At 39.7% G+C, this 11854-nt stretch overlaps 1 pseudogene; it reads right to left on the bottom strand.

Moving 5' to 3' along the window:
* Positions 1-3440: 3440 nt before the first annotated feature.
* LOC102684750 (Ig kappa chain V region K29-213-like) lies at positions 3441-9132 on the bottom strand (annotated as a pseudogene).
* Between the last annotated feature and the right edge of the window lie 2722 nt (positions 9133-11854).

Here is an 11854-nt window from a genome sequence, read left to right as displayed (position 1 = left end):
TAAGTCACAAAATGATTCTTCTGATGGCTATTAAAATCCAAACTTGCAGGATAACTCAAACAACACACGCACACGGGTACCAATACAAGAAAATACATTTATTAATACATAAAATGTGCATGTAAACATAACAGATCTTATCGTGAGGGCTAGCAGAATACAACAGGTATATATTCAGTCACGAAGAGTTACAAATACCAAGAGGGACATACGTTCTGTATATAATTCATTTAGACCGTTTCGTAAATGAACTTGGTTACAACTTCTACACTAGATAAGCAAGTACATCACTCTAAGGAATTAAATTGATATCAACTGGTTGAGATAACAATTGAATTCTAGAGCTGTAATGCAGAATGTTGAATACTCATCCAATCTCTGGGGATTCAGATCTCCTGCAGGCACAATGAAACAGTGGCAAGCATATTGCTGTCCAACCGGTGCTCTCTGGCTCTGTGGCAGGCAGTGCTCGGTGCGGCTGGAGAGAAATTCCTGCGATGCGCTGCTGATGCTCTTTGAAGACCAGCTAGTTAGTGTTGGCTGAAACTAGCAAAGTTTGTGCACAGGAGAAAAGTGACTGCGGGTCCCAGCAGGTCAGGAAGAAGAGCAGTTCGTTCCTGATGAAGTGCTAGTCCTCAATACTGATTCAGCTGTCCACAGTTCCGACCTGTTCATCAGGCTTGCTCTAACCTCGGGTGGATCCTTTGGTTACGCGCTGGCAACCTCCGTTCTCAACTCTTAGAACAAAGGAAGTCCTGCACTCAGACACACTGGCCATTACATGGTGGTCCGGGCTGAGTCTAAGGATGTTCATGAGGAGCCCTGAGGCTGAATGTCCAGGAGGCGCACTGCGAGAATATCCTGCTCTTGGGAACTGTTCTACAGGCACTCTGTGTTGCCTGTTTTTACCTGGAGGAAATGCAGGTCGTTCATTGGTTGAAAGTTTCGTGGGCATCAGAGACCCACGTGGGGTTAACCTGCCCTACCAGTTCCTGATTGGCTGATGATGAGTAACCATGCACTCTGACCTTAGTTGTAAACAGACTTTGAATCAGACTCTCCCTTGGAATCTCAGACTTTAAGGGGCCAGGGATTCCATTTGTTAAGGTTGCTGGAGAATCTCAGGAATTGGGAGTTGTTCCTTATCAGGACACTCTATCAGCAAGAAAAACACCTTAATTGTGAACCAAATGGAATGGCCTCTCTGTATCAGGCACCACTGAGATAAAGGAGAGAGGAACTGGCAAGGGAGCAGAAACCTTAATTCCTGTACTTTAATAAGCCTTGCAGCTACAAGTGTTTTGTGAAACACACATCACCATGTGGTCTTTCACATTATATGGAGGGGGGGAAATCTTTACATACTGTATAGTGTCCTGCGGGGCAATCTAACTTTGTTGTTGAGGCCCAGACCTTTTTTTCTTTCAACCTCTCAACAAACAGCTTGACAAGATCTTTTAACTATTAGCAATCAAATTAGTGAGACTTAGCTACAGATTTAGCTCAATTAGTGAGTGTTGGCTACAAAACAACAGGTAGATATTCTGACCTTCTTATCTTCTAATGTTTCAAATAAACATAAATGTGCCCAATTGAAACTTCACCTCAGTCTACAATATGTTTAGGAAGAGAAGCTAGAAAAAGCACATTTCCAGTTACTGGATGTGTAAATGTCTTAATTCCTGTAGACGTAGTGAGCTCAAGATTAAACACTTGTCACATAACTGGTGCGGATAGGCAATAAAACATCAACACCACTCACCCTGAGCACTGGAACCCCACAAGGCTGCTGTCTGAGTCCAAGGTTGTACTCCCTATTTACTCACGACTGCACAGCAAGACACAGCAATAACCGCATCATCAAGTTTGCCGATGACACCACTATAATAGGACTGATCAGTGATGATGACGAGTCCACTTACAGGGATGAAGTTGTACAGCTGATTAGGTGGTGTCATAGCAATAACCTGGACTTGAACATAAAGAAAACGAAAGAGCTAATAGTGGACTTTCGGAGACACAGGCCACACACTCACAGCCCACTCAGTATTGATGGAACGGAAGTGGAAACAGTCACCAGCTTTAGGTTTTTGGGAATTCACATCTCTAAAGATCTAACCTGGACTGTGAACACTGACTCTATCATGAAGAAGGCTCAGCAGCGCCTTTATTTCTTAAGGTGCCTCAAACGATGGGGGATGCCAATACATGTGTTGGTGAACTTCTACCGCTGCACTATCGAGAGCGTCCTCACCAACGGGATCACCGTGTGGTATGGCAACACCTCTTCGCGAGAAAGAAAGGCACTGCAGAGAATGGTCAATATGGCCCAGAAGATCATTGGCTGCGGTCTCACCGAGATTAAACAGCTCTACGAGGACCGCTGCCGTGGTAGAATTCTGGCCATCACAGAGGACAGTCACCACCCCGGGCATGAGCTCTTCACCCCACTGCCCTCAGGCAAGAGATATAAGAGCATACGGACACTTACCACTAGATTCTTCAATAGCTTCTATCCACAAGCAGTGAGACTGGCGAACACATTTAGCCATCCCCCTCGGACCACACCCACACCATCACCATCTACCTCATTGTAATTTATTTATTGTACGTCTCCAGTCATTGTTTACATGTCTGTATTGTTTACATTCAAACTGCCTGCATGTTTACTTGCACATTGTCTATTGTTTGCACATTGTCTTGATGCACTGTTTGCACTTTGTTTTGTTTTTACACTTGTTTTACAATCGAGAGACTTTCTGTAAGTAAGAATTCCATTGTACCAATACCGGTTACATATGGCAATAAAGTTCAAGTTCAAGTTCAAGTTCAAGCTGTCTGGAGGGCATTGTGCAGGCGAGAGCTGCTAGGAGAAAACCTAACGCTGAACGCAGGACTGACATCACCAGCACCAGTGAAGGAAGGCTGGCTCTGGATAGGAATTCTGCTAATTGATCATATAAGTCATTAAAACATTATATTAATTAGATATCTGCATGTCATATCCCTGCTTAAGAACAACAAATTTGGAACCATTGGAATTCCACAATTTACATAATTATTATTGCCCTAGCTTTTAAGGTTGCTAAAGTTTAATTTCAAACTATTTCTTTATACTTAATATACTTCTTAATTTCTAGTGATGCACATCTATGTGACAATGCCATATTTTATGAGTGTGGTTATAGTATTTTTGTATTAGGCAGCTCAACCCAAAATATAATTTTTTGGAGTAAAATCTAACTTACAGTATATTAATTGTATTAAGAAATCTTTTCAGAAAATAACAAGTAACTTTCTATTTTATTTTTACACCAGCTTTTAATTTTTTTTTTAAATGACAAGAAAATATGTACTGAAACAATTACTTATTTCCATAACTTATAGCTCAAGTTTCTTTAAGGCAGCCATATTATAAAATCCAGCTTAACACTTACAACTTAATTTAATGGAGTCAAAATCCTTAATAAAGTATTGCTATCTGTTATCTCCAGCAGTGTCCCATTTCCAAACAGGATCTCCCCACATGTGGCCACAGCACAGTAGTAAGTCCCAGCATCAGAGAGGCTGAAGTTTCTCTTGGGGAGGTTATAGACACAGCTCTGTGTAGAAAACCCAGCCACAGAGCTCCTCTCACATTGAGCACTCTGGTTTCCATGGGTGTAAATTATTCCTAGTAGGGATTCTCCTGAGCCATGTCTGAACCAATAAACATTGTGCTCTCCTGCACAGTTCTCAGTGTGTATTATACACTGCAGAGTCACATCATCTCCTGTCTGGACTGAGACAAACGGACGCTGCTGCACAACACTCCTGGTGATTGACTTTGATCCTTATTTAAAAAGTACTTATTAATAACTAACATATAAATATATAAAATAATGTTTCCATGTATATAAATCTGACAGGACACATTATGTGTACCATGGATCTTCATTTTATTTCACAGTATTCAAAAGCTTAAATAACTATTTAAACCATTATATAATCTTGATTTATGTTATATCTACATCCTTAAACTAACTGAAGAACAAAATATATTAAGTTCAGTAGATTTCACTATTAATTAGACTTAGAATATTAGTCTTTACCATGGCTATAATAAAGCTCTGTTTCAAAATCTGTTTCAGTTTCTTGTTAGGAAATCCCTTTGTTCTGTCCTGGCAAAAAATCTAAAAATAATCAAAAATATAATTTTCTGTCCAGAAACAGGAGAGTTCCATTTTCAAAAGCTACCTGTGTGTACATGAAGTCTCCATGGTAATACAGAGCTACAGTATGTCTGCTTACTGGACAATTGATATTGTTAGGATAATGCTCTTAGCTGTTAATGGACTCTAATGAAGCAAATGCAAACATATTCATATTTATTATTCCATGCAAAAGATGTGTAATGTATAAACCTTTTTTCATTCTATCTTTTATATTTCATTAAAATAAAGGAATTAATTTTATTAGATCATATATGTATTCAGTTTGTTGAATTACTGCTAAAAGGTTTATAACTTAGTGAATATGACCCTATTAATTTTTCTTTTTAATTCTAAATCTCTGGATTTGGAAATTGAAGCTTGTTTTGTATTTTTACGTTTACTTTTCAGTAGCAGCAGAGTCCCATTTCCAAAAATCAGCAGTCCATACCAGAAGGCTCTACAGTAATATGCAGCCACACCCGTTGACTGAATATTTGAAATTTTGAGGTTGAAATCCATAGGTGTTTCCTCCACTTTGAAACGGGGATTGAGAGAATGAAGGAATTCACCATGGAACATGGTCTCAGTGGAATATCTAGCTCATGTCACCATGTATATGGGCTTCTGCCCAAAGTCTTGCTTCAGCCAAACTAATTTCAGTGAGAGGCTCTCGACAATGTGGCACTCCAGACTGACAGAGAGCCCAGGCTGCACCGTCACTTACAGACATGGCTAAGAAATGACATCTGTAGGACAGGCGACTTTACAAACCACAAACTAGTTAGTAGGAGACATAACAGGATAATAATTAAAATAAATTCATCCACAATCTAATTGAAAAGTAATCATTTTATTTCTAGAGGCAATTTTTCTTCAATGTACACTAGAACTAAAGTGCAGACTTTTAAAATGTATTAAACTCAAACACAAATTACAACCTTAGAAGTGAAAACGTATAATAATTATAATTGCTTACACTTATATAGCGCTTTTCTGTATACTCCACTCAAAGTGCTTTACAGGTAATGGAGACTCCCCTCCACCACTACCAATGTGCACCATCCACCTGGATGATGCAAGGGCAGCCATAGTGCGCCAGAACGCTCACCACACATCAGCTATAAGTGGGGAGGAGAGCAGAGTAATGGAGCCAATTCATAGATGGCTTATGCAATGCTTTATAATATCATTTATGTTTTGTATTCTTTACGTCACAAATTACTTATACTCATGCCCTGAAAAGAAAAGAATGTAGAGTGTGGCCATTGTAGAATTTCACCCTTTTATAAAAAGCTATGTTTCTCCTGAGATATTTCAAGAATTGCAATTTTGAGGTTGCTTTACATAGGTCACTGGGCTGTAACCTGTGTATATGATTGGGTGGCTCAAGGAAATGATCATCTTGTGATATGAAAGGAGTGGTAAGTCATTCTGCTCCTTTCATCTTTGAGACAACAAGAACATGAACAACAACATCGGATTTAGGTTTTTTACTCTTTGTTCACTTAAATGCTGCAAATGCTAGAATAAGCTCTGATCTAGTGATCAAAGCTCATGTACCAACTTTGATCACATACATTAATAGCACCAGTAACAGATAAATCAACACTTGAGAAATCAACTGCTTTTTAATTATTTTAATAGTTATAGTTCTGAATGGAAGAGAGTTTTTTAGAGTTTCAGACTTAGAATTCCTCTGTATGAAAACACACACACACACACTGTATGAACCTGGGGCAAAGAAAAGGCTTTTTTACAAATGATAAATTGGGGGGAGTCATGCCCAGTACACCTAGAGGGCGCTCTACTTCTATCCTGTTCCTAGTACCATCTGATTATTTATGTCTTTTCGGTGTGTCTTGTTGTGTAGCCTATTTACTTCCTGTGTCTGCTCTGCCTCTTGCTCAGCACTGAGGGTATGAATGTCCTGAAACCCAGCTAGCACAAGGTCACGCCTTTATATATAACGGGCATAAGTTTCTTTCTGACATCATCTGACCCCCTGAGCCTGGGCTAACCCCTGTGTTGCCCCTTTTTCTCTATGCATAGGGTCTTTATTGCTCTCCTTGTCATTCCATGGCTTACCCTTCCAACATATCCAATCAAAACAACTTATTAAATAATAATAAATAAAAGTATTTAAATAAAAAATATTGTCTGTTTCTTTAAAAAAGTTTTGGAATGTTTGCAATACATTATTGTTTTCTCATACTTTTCACTTTTACCTCCAGGTACCATTCATCCACATAAATCTTCTTCAATAAACAAATAAGTGTCCAAACCAGACATCCCCATATCCTAAATTTTCTACCTGAATCGGTCTTTGTTTCTCTCTGCAGTAAAATGTTCTTAAGTAAATCCTGAGCACAAGAAAATAAGGAGGAGCCATTCCAATATCTTTCTTCAACTAAATGTACACCAATTGTCATGGGCTATGTAGCAGTCAAATGTAACCAAGTCTCTAGGTGGCACCACGAGTGAATGCCCAGACTGCAGTACCTGGGACACCTGGAACACAGATCAGGAGAGAGTCAGGCAGCAGGTAAGAATGAATGGTTTACCTATGTAGCGGCAATGCTTGTTAATAAGACAGAATTAAGTGTTGCGGTGCTTTCCCAAATGAGGCCCCATCTCTCTGTTCATCTCTGTGGTGCAGCCACAGAGAAACTATTCATGCAGGCTGATTTAAAGATGTTTTCTTTTGATAAGGGACAGCTCCCAAAGGGGGATGCACTTAGCTAAGCCTGGCTATCATGATCAATGGTCATCCATTGGTGCCTATCTATCGAGGGAGTGCCAGATGGACATCTGGACTGCATTCCTAAGTGTCAGGAGTAAGTGACTCATATCTCACCTTGATCAACCAATCAGGGACAGGTAGGGCCGAGTAACCCACGTGGGGCTCTGATGCCCAGGAAACTTTCAGCCAATCAACGAGCTGAAGTTCTTCCAGGTAAAAACAGGCAACACAGAGAGCCTGTAGTGGACTTTTCTGAAAGGGAGAATCTCAAAGGAGAATTCCAGGGCAGGACGGCCCAGGAGCAGAAGGCTCCTAAGGGCAGGACATTCTCTTAGAGCACCTCCTGACCATCCTGAGACTCAGCCCGGACAACCACGGAATGGCCAGTGTGTCCGAGTGCCAGAACTTTCCTTTGTTCTAAGAGTCGAGAGTGGAGGTTGCCAGAGAATAACCATAGGATCCACCCGAGGTTAGCACCAGCAGCAAGCCTCATGAATAGGTCGGAACTGTGGACAGCTGAATCACTATTCAGAACTAGCGCTTCATCAGGAATGAACCGGTCCTCTTCCTGACCTGCTGGGACCCACAGTCATCTTTTCTCCTGTGCACAAACTTTGCTAGTTAAAGCCAACACTAACAAGCCGGTCAGTGAGCATCAGCAGATCACCGTCGCAAGCCGCACAGCACAGCCTGACACGGAGCCAAAGAGCCCGCAGGAGATCTGAATCTCCAAAGATTGGATGAGTATTCAACTTCACTGCATTACTGTTCGAGAATTCAATTCTTATCCCAACCAGTTGATATCAATTTAATTCCTAAGAGTTATGTACTTGTTTTGAGTATCTTATGTAGAAGTTATAACCAAGTTCATTTACGAAACGGTCTAAATGAATGATATACTGAACATATGTCCTCTTGATATATGTAACATTTTGTAACTGACTGAATATATACCTTTTGTATTCTGATAACCCTCTCGATAAGATCTGTTAGGTTTACATGCATATTTTATGTATAAATAAATGTATCATCGTGTATTAGTACCTGTGTGTGTGCGTTGTTTGAGTTATATCGCATGGTTGGATTCTAAGGCCATCAAAAGAATCATTTTGTGATTTACTGCTACAATTAATAATTGTCCCAGTAAATGCCCAAACCCTACAGAACTGGTGCCTTCAGAGAGCACACTACACCTAATATACCAAATGTCTTCTTCAGTGATTCATTTCCTTTGATATTGTATATGTGGGAAATGCTTTTTTTCTGCTTTTTCTTAACACAGAAAAGTAAACACAAAAATGTTTTCCTCTTTCCAAAACATTTGCACATTAGACTCTTTAAAGTTTATTTTTGGTGTTATATTTTTAAAATATTTCACCCATTTACAATCCATTAAATTTAAAAAATACTTTTTTTTTAAATAAGGTACTGTAAATACATCAGTACTCACTAGGAAAAAGCAGTTTAGTTTATGACAGCCAAAGATAACAAGAAGAACAGAAGTGTGCTAACTCCCTAAGCAGTACAGCTTGTGTTTGATGCCAGTTGCTTTTGTACAACATGAAAGGTTCAATAAACAGAAAAGTCTGAAATGGGAACATAATAAACATCTTGTAGAAGTGGGCAGTTCAGGGAACTGGGTCATGAGGAGTGATAATGTTTCAAAGGTCAATATACTGTAGAGGCTGAGATTATTATTTAACAACTGAAATCATGAGAGCATACACTGATAGCATGAATTGTTCTTAAATGTGAACACCCATGCCATTCTTTAAAGGTTTCTTAATTTCAAACTGAACATTACATATGATCTTAAAATTAATTTGTTTTTACTGTATCTTCCAAATATATTCATATTTTTGTTTTACTCCAAATACTGAAAAAAATAATTGGCACTTAATACTCTTGTTTTTAACCCTCTTGACTATTGTTATGGCCTTTTATGTTTCACCAAAAACAACAGCACAAATCCCTGAGGTTTCTGTCATGTATGAATCTTATAATATCCTTGGGAGCACAAGCATACTGAAACCCAGCAACAATATATGGTTTATGTTCTGCAACCAAGACCCACATCATTAACATCTCAACTGTTGAGAACAAGTCCGCATGTTTACATGTTATAGGTTATTCCATGCTGAAAAGAGAAGAAAGAAAATACAACGTTTCTGCTGTGGAGTCTTCTTCGGGTGTAAGCATGGCCCTGGTGTGAATGTGTGTCTCTGTGCTTGTGTTTGTGTGCACTGCGATGGAATGGAATGCCACCCAGTGTGTCCCACTGCCCTGTGACCATTGCCAGCCAGGATAGGCTCCAGTTCCAACATATGTATAATTTATTCTTTGCATTAAACTGCATTAACATGCCTGTTAATTATGTCTAATACCAATTCACAGTTTATTATTATTGAGAAGTCTACAACAATTGCAATTGTAAAAAAAATCAGACACACGCTTCTAGACAACACTTCTGCTCATTGACTCTAACACTGGGAAACATCTGCATCACCACACAATTTATTAAACATTATTCTTATGAACAGAACAAAAAAAAACTGTTGAGCTCTTGTGATAATTATATACATTCCATATCAGCTCTATTCCAAAAAATGATAGTAAATGATATAATGTAATAATATAATACCCTGTGCAAACTAAAGGTAAGCTTTATTTTTTTTATAAATTAATTTAGTTTACGTTATTTCAACCAGGAAAGAAAATACAGGCAAATGCATTCATCGGTTGTGAATACATTTGAGATTTTAATTAAACCTTCAAATATATTCACAATGTAAATTCAGGAGAAAGTCAAACCCTAATCTAAATTACTTCTGCTCCTTCTAAGTATCTTTTTTTTAACAAACCCACTACTGCATTGCTCTGCAAACTGAAAATCAAACCTTTGTTCTATCTTGACTGGGATTTTGCATTGATACTGAAATATATATATTTGTGATTTAACAAATCATTGCATCCAAATATATTAACTATTTACAGATCCATTATTTTATATCAAGTGATGAGTAATGATGTTGTGCTTCAGCCAAACCTAGCAAGCACAGGGCACAAGGTGGGACTATACCCTGCACAGGCTGCCAGTCTATTGCAATCTATCGCAGGACACACATACACCAGTCATTCATTCATTTACCCATGTAATGGAAAGTTACTGAGAAAAGGTGTTTTATCCTAAAAATGTTGTTTACTGACAGAGCTGTGCTGCAGAAGCAGCTGGATACTTAGAACAAAGTGTGATAGCACCCAACTCGTCAAGGGCACGGGATGTTTTAATAATGTTTATCTCTGCTGCTTAAAGAAGGGTGTATGAGAAATATTTTAATAACTGCTCTTCTTTGCTTAAAGCAGAAACCTATAAGGAATGGAAAATTACTGCTTTGCCTGTCCTTGAAGTGTTGCATCAGCTTAAAAAAGATATAAAACAAGGGCTCTCCCTGCTTGCTTTTGAATCAGCTTTCACTTCTCTGCACAGACGGGTGATGGCTTTTTCCCATATTGCAATATGGATAAAGACCTTACTGAGTGAATGAGAATACCTCTCCTTGCTCTTCTTCGATAAAATTCCACGACAATCTTTGGCGACGAGGATGGGATGTGTGGTTTTTGCTCTGCGGAGTAGTTAATGTGATAGTGTTCTAGAAACAGTAAGGCATTGTCAACAATGGGTAATGAGAGCTCTAAAGGCAAAGCTGGGCTGAGTGGCCCAGCCAAGTACATGTATGATAACTGCAGAGAAGCAGGAGTAGGTGGGTTAGAGTCCCACTAAGCCCGGGTTAGAGTCCCGGCAAAGAAGGAAAATAAAAGATTTTAATCTGGGTTAGAGTCCCAGCAGAAGAAAATGTTTTTATGTTCATGAGCTGTGAAGCTAAGGTAAAAGGTGTAAGGGAACTTGCACATGATTTATATATGGGAACAAGTAATAGGTTTATTCCATGCTGAAAAAAAAAGAAGAAAGAGAACACAACGTTTCGGCCGTGGAGCCTTCTTCAGGTGTGAGAGAGACAGGGCAGTAGGCAAAGGTAAAGTAGCGGGAGAACAAAGGTTGGGAGGGAGGAGGAGTGAGAGGTGGGGGCAGGGGACAGAAAGAGAGGCCAATCAAGAGGTGTGAAGTCAGAATGGGTGCAGAGAGGTGTGAAATGAAACTTCCAATGAATGAAGAAAATTTAGTGGAATAGTAGTCTGTCATTAAGAGAAGGGAGAATGTGTGATCCTAGCTGCAGAATAATTTTGGTTTCAATGGTCTTTCTGATGTATGAGTTCGGAAAACCATCTTTGAGAACACAGACAGAGAGATTAGAGTGGTCGTGGCTGTCAGTGGTGAAATGAGAAACAATGGGCTTGGAGAGATCTTTAATCTTCACAGCCCTGACGTGTTCTCTGAAGCGGTCTCCGAGTCTCCTTCCTGTTTCTCCAATGTAGATGGCTGGGCATTTACTGCAAGAAATACAGTAAATAAGGTTGCTGGAGGTACAAAATGCTGTCTGGGTGATCCAGAATTGTCCTGAGGGGCCTTGAATGAGTCTGGTGGTGGATGTGTACTTCCAGGTGATACAGCGAGCTCTGTTGCAAGGGAAAGTGCCTGGTGTGGATGGTTGTTGAGGGCGGTCAAGGGAGCTGTGAACAAGGAGGTTACGCAGATTAGGTGGTCGGCAATATGAGATGATAGGGCGATCAGAAAAGAGGGCCCTAATGGACGGATCATCCTGTAGGATGGAAAAGTTGTGGTTAATGGTCCTGGGGATAGGAAGTGTGTTAGGGTTGTAAGGAAGCACCAAAGGAATGCAGTTGTTAAGGCGGGAGTTCCTGATCGGGTTGATAGTCAGGGGGGTGTTTTTGGCTCGGGCAAGGGCCCTGTCAATCACACTGCTGGGGTATCCTCTGTTGATGAAAATGGAGTACATTTATT

Source organism: Lepisosteus oculatus, chromosome 13 (genome assembly GCF_040954835.1).
Source record: "Lepisosteus oculatus isolate fLepOcu1 chromosome 13, fLepOcu1.hap2, whole genome shotgun sequence".
In the NCBI taxonomy this organism is placed as follows: domain Eukaryota; kingdom Metazoa; phylum Chordata; class Actinopteri; order Semionotiformes; family Lepisosteidae; genus Lepisosteus; species Lepisosteus oculatus.
Note: the sequence above shows the minus strand (reverse complement) of the source record. Positions and strands in the feature narration are given on the sequence as shown.